Consider the following 5659-nt stretch of genomic DNA (forward strand, 5'->3'; position numbering starts at 1 on the left):
GAAGCTCTGCTTCCTTCTTCCTCTGTCACATGGTGCCTTGCTTACAGAACCCAGATTTTACAATGGAACCCTCGGTACATGTGTCAGCTGTATCGTTCATTCATTCAACACATGTTAATAAATCACCAGTATGCTAGACAGTGGGGTACAAAGCCCAAAATCCACATTGTCCTTGACTTTAAAGAACTTACATTCTACCAGGAGGAAGTGTATTGCATGGGTAAGTAAATGCAAAATATATTTTTAAAAATATAAAGCTAATTTCAGGGTAGAGTGAGGGCACAAGTAACTGGAGGAGAGCAGGATCTGCCTGTAGTGGAGATGGCACATTAGCTGAGCCTTGAAGGACGTTCCTAGAAAGGGGGAGGAGGCTGTGCATTCTGAAAATGGGGCACACTGGAAGGTCTGTGCCCACTCGGGAAGGGCTCGAAGTAGACAAGAGTGTTGGGCTAAGGAGGCTTCTTTAGGAGAGCCTTGGAATTTGGCTGGGCAGGACGCTGTCTCTGTGGGGAAGGTGCATCCTAGATCCCAAGTCATCTCTGGGGTTCAGACTGAGAGCCCAATTTGGGGGGTGCAGTTGCTGCGAGTGGATGTGGAGCTTTCTTCCCATGTGTCTTGAGTCTGAATCAGTTATGCATGATGCTGATCTCTCTTCTTTCCTGCGCATTGCAGTGATGGTTGTGATTCAGAGAAAATAGTTCCTTGAAAGACAAAACAGAAAATCAAAAAGCAGAACCCCAAACCAAACCTTGCTCCATTTTGTATGGGGCAGATGAAGGAATTATGCACAGAATCACTTACTAAGGGGACATAGAACCTTTCAGGATCTGAAAGGGTTAAGGGAAAATTTCAAAGCACAAGTTTTCTGGGAAATAAAATCAAAGTTCTGGGCACCTGATTTCATCAGTTTCTAAATTGCTGGGTGTTCCTGCTGAGTCTCATCATCAAGTCAAATAGAAAGACAGTGTGACCTTTGGCAGGACAAAGCCTGCCCCGGAAAGTGACAGTAGGAAGAGAGAGTGTGACCAACACAAAATTCAGGATAGGCATGCTTTCTTTTGGGGTTTTTCCCACAACAAAATCCAATGGGAAACCATTTGGGAAATAAACTTGTCAAGTAGCTCCTTGAAAAGACCTCCTTGGGGCACAGTGAATAGAGCACTGGCTCTGGAGTCAAGAGGACCTGAGTTCAAATGTGACCTCAGACACTTAACACAAAAACTAGCCATGTGACCTTGGGCAAGTCACTTCACCCCAACTACTACTCCCCCCCTCCAAAAAGAAAAAAAAAAGACCTCCTCAGCCCACTCCCCAGGCCATGGGTGTGTTAGAGAAGCATCAAGGCCATAATGCTAGCCTGTTTTGGAGTTCTAGCACTGTTACTTAGCAACCATAATAATAAACACAATAGCTCTTTGAGAGATGCAAAACATGTCATTCACATGCATTATGCCAATCTCAGGATAGCACTGGTACCCCTGGATATTACTATCATCCCATTTTATAGATGTGGGAACTGAGACTCAGGGTGGCTGAGTGACTTTTTTGGTGGTCACAAGGTGGTAAGAGACGGTATTTGAATTCCAGTCTCTCTGCCCCTAAGTCTGACCCTTCCATACCTGATGCTTCTCAAGCCTGTGAGACAAGACTGAAGTGAAGGGCCAGGCAGCTTCCCTCATCACTGTTACCCACCATGTGCAGCCCAGTCCCAGGTATGCTCATTGGCCTGCCCGGCCACCACTCACACCTCCTGAGGCCAAGCTCCTGGTCACACCTCACCATCCTCTTCATCTGCACACCTTTGGGATTCACCTCGTGTTTGCATAGAAACAGTGTCTCCCACATTTCCCATAGAAGTGTCAGCTGCGTCCTTCCTCACTGGCCATTCACCCTGAGTCTTCCCAGCACCTACTGAATAAAATAGAAGCTTCTCAGCCCACACTTCAGAGCCCTACAGCATTCTCTGAGGAGAAGCAGACTGGTCAGAGCACCCTCATTCTCTCTGGCGCTCCCTTAGTAAGCTCTTCCATTGGCTCCGACCTCAACCGCACCAACTTGCAAAGATCCCTGGATGAGGGGTGATTGTGTTTGAGGAACATCTGCCATTTAGTTGGTGCTAGTGAGGCCCCATCTAATGATGTGTCTCTGCCTAGAGACTTATTGCTATGAATCTGCTCGAAGAAATGCATGGAATTCATCCGAATACTATCGGGTTGGTATTTTTTTGTTCTTTAGTGGAGTTATGTTACAGGAACTGGAGTAACCAGTGTCTGGGGATTTCCACAGTTCTTAGCATAATTATGGCTAATTCTGTCATGGGCCATTTTCCTGCGGACTCTGGGTAATATGCATTTTGTGCCTCCATTTAATCTGCTTTCAGGGAGAGAAGAAGAAAAGAGATGGGAGTGGGGAAATATCAGGGAAGGTAGGGGATGGAAGAACAGAGAGGAGATAGGAGAAGGAGGGGAGAAAAGAGGAGGTGGGAAGGGGGAGGGAGAGGAAGAGAAGGAAATGAGATGTCTTTGTTTGGAAGTCAATGGAGATCAGTCTTCACCGAGAGCTCAGAGGAACATAGGTACAGAATGGGAATGGATTTCAGAAGCCATCCAGGCCCATCCCCTTATGTTACAGATGAGGAACTGAGGTTCGGAGAGATGAAACCACTAGTCCAAGATCACACAAGCAGCAAGTGGCAAAACCCAGCTTATGGGAGCCCGTTAGAGCCAATTCTTTAGAGGACTGTAGGAGGAAAATGAGATTCTATTTCCCTTCATATTGTGCTGATGGCTTCCTTACTTCCTCTTGTCTTACAGAGGCTAGTGGGAGTGGTCTTTTTCTCCTCCTTAAAAAAAGTGAATTTTCTATAGGTAAAAAGAGATGAATAGTCCAGGTGGGATCACAGATTGGAGCTAGAAGGCATGCCAGTGAGCACCTAGCTCAACTCCCTCATTTTACTGCTAAGCCCCAAGTCCCAGGGATGGACCTGCTCAACGTCACACAGGTATGGAAGCAGCAGAGACACGTTTTAGCCTGGATTGGGGCTCCCAATCCAGCTCTCTTTCCATGGAGCCTGCTTTTTTAAGGTTCTCATTGGTTTCACTGAAATATTTCTTATCTATTTTTATTTATTTCTTTATTTTGAAAAGTTCTTTGTTATAAGGCATGACTCTAGGGCAGTAGGGAGCGGGTAGGATCTAGGATATGGGAGGAAATTTAGATAATATAAAAACTAAAGATAAAGAGGAAAAAATCTATTGAAAATGAAACTGATCATCCCTCCTCCAAATACCTCTTGACTTCCCCATTTCTTTGGACGATATTCCCTTTCTCCCAGTTACCCAGGCTCCAAACTGGGTTATCTTTGACTCCATCCATTCCCCTGTCCTTCACATCCAATCAGTGGCCAAGTCCAATGGGGGCTTCCTCTGCAGTGCCCCTTTAATTCATCCTTTCTACCTAATTGGCCTCTCTGCCTCTTAATTTCTCTGCCTTCCTCCAGTCTCTCCTGCATGCTACCAGAATCATCTCCAGAGAAAACACCCTGCTGAAAAGCCTACTTGAAGGGTATCATCGTCTTCCCAGCGCCTACTGAATAAAGTACAAGCTTCTTAGTCCATCACTCAGGGCCCCACAGTATCCAATTCCTGTCCTAAAGCTCGGCTCCTCTTCCTGCCCTTCATATACCATGTGCTTGACAGACTATACTATATACCACACCTCAGATGGCTGCCTTTGTTCTTTTGCTAGCAAAGTTCTCTCTCTTTGGGATTCCTTTTCTTATTCCTACTTGTCAAAATCCTACCCATCCTTCAAAGGCCAGTACAGAAAACAAGGCATCCCAAATAGAATTATGCTGTGCTCCTCACGTATGCATTCTTCCAATATAATATAAAGTCCTTGAGGGATAGAACTGTTCCATTTGTGTGTTTGAATTTCCAGAGCCGTGCATGTACTAGGTTCTTATTGAGTGAATTATATCTGTGGGACCCAGCCATAATCAGAATGAGACCCCTCACTTTCTCTACTTCACCTATTTCTTCAATGAGTCTATGGGCTTATCAGAAGCACACTTGTCCCCATCATAAATGTACATTTCATAAGTGGAATCACCAGACTGGTGAGGGCATTGCTGTTTATAAATGAGCATGGGGCCATCTGTCTCAACAGTGCAATTTGGGGGATTTCTTAGATGGCATTCTGTGGAATTGTCTTGTATGTGGTGTTCATGATGAAACTCTCCAACAACTTCTAGTGACTGAGCCAATTGGGACATTCATAACAGTCCAGGACCAGCTTCTCCAGTGAGGTTGCATCAGCACATGTCTTAGAAATCAACAGAAAGGCTTCCGATACTGTCCATACCAGAAAGGCTCTTGCCAATGAGATCAACAGAACATGAGATAAAATGCCTGCTCAACAAAAGTTGCATGTGGGTCCTGACCCTCCAGAACTTGTTCCTGGCTCAGAGAGGTCCATTTTCAGCCCACTTGCAGATCCTGAAGGGCCACCTTGACAGTGTGCTCAGAGACCCTCCCATTGAAGCCCAGGAAATGTCAGAGCCACTCACATCATTTGGCACAAGGGGGACTTTGATTGTTCACATTACAGTTAAGCCCCAGAGCTGTATCATGTTCAGAAGGTCAATGGCAGAATGCCTCAGAATGTACTCACAGCTAAATAATACCATTCCTCCCTCCCTCCCTGCCTGCAAAGCTTGCTCCAAATAGATTTTTTTTAGGTTGACCCTGGAAGAGTCAGGGTCCCTATCCATAGTGGAGATATGAAAAGCTCCAGCTCTAGGCTTATCATTGGAACTCCACTGCATGCTCCAGTGAGCTCTAGAACCCCATCCCTAAATGAGCAAAGAACATTTTCTGGTATGATGACCAATGTCCACATATAACGTTGTTCCCTCTCTGTTGCTTTCTTATTTGCAAAATGAAATAGGAAAATGTATGTGTGTTTCCAAAAATGTTGAAATGATTCCCTTAGTCACTCAACACATTTGTTTCTAATTTCTGTCTCTCAGATTCCAAGCCTGGAATATAGAAGACTTGTTATTGCTTAAAAACATTTGTGTGAGGAGACCAAACTTAGCTTTGTGGTTGGCTTTTTTTAACCCATTGAAGTGGTCAGAGGGCATAGTTTGGATGTTCATTTTAAGAGGGGGGGGCTTCCGTGCATCCCCCAGGGCCTGCCCCACCGATCCACAGTGTTTTTCCCACCCTCACCTCACTGTGGGAAAGCTTCTCATCATATGTTTCCTGTTGACAGATTTCTCTCATTCAGAAGTCCACCAGCACTGCTGGATGTGACATTTTGAGCTGGCCTTCCATCAGGCCACTAAGAACTCTACATAAACCACAGGTGCATGTTTCTGGATGCAAACCTGGAGGGGCCATTAGAGGTTCTCAGATGGCAGTGAGGGATGGCTGTCATTGAGAGAGATAACCCATGGCAGGAACTGGAAGGGACCAGTGGCCATCCAAACCCATCACCCCCTTCTCTTACAGATGAGGAAACTGAGGCCCAAGGTCAAAGAGGTTCTAAGTAGCAGGACTGAGATACTCATACTCCAGAATTAATATTCTTTCCACCAACCACACTTCCTCCCCATAAATCAACAAGAGTCTATTAAGGCTCTACCAAATGCTAAGTA

The 5659-nt window shown here is 45.4% G+C and overlaps 1 long non-coding RNA gene across 3 annotated transcripts; it reads right to left on the reverse strand.

The window, feature by feature from the left end:
* Positions 1-208: 208 nt before the first annotated feature.
* On the reverse strand, positions 209-2179 carry LOC138161503 (uncharacterized). 3 transcript variants are annotated; one of them, XR_011168396.1, is made up of 2 exons: positions 1748-2179; positions 209-701 (listed from the first exon to the last, which is right to left on the reverse strand). It is a non-coding gene; the product is annotated as an uncharacterized lncRNA (long non-coding RNA). The 3 variants fall into 3 exon arrangements; XR_011168395.1 differs by having other exon boundaries at positions 1693-2179; XR_011168397.1 differs by having other exon boundaries at positions 1620-2179.
* Between the last annotated feature and the right edge of the window lie 3480 nt (positions 2180-5659).

Source organism: Petaurus breviceps, unplaced genomic scaffold (genome assembly GCF_028583685.1).
Source record: "Petaurus breviceps papuanus isolate PSGF00001 unplaced genomic scaffold, PetGlider_PUasm1.0 185, whole genome shotgun sequence".
NCBI lineage: Eukaryota > Metazoa > Chordata > Mammalia > Diprotodontia > Petauridae > Petaurus > Petaurus breviceps.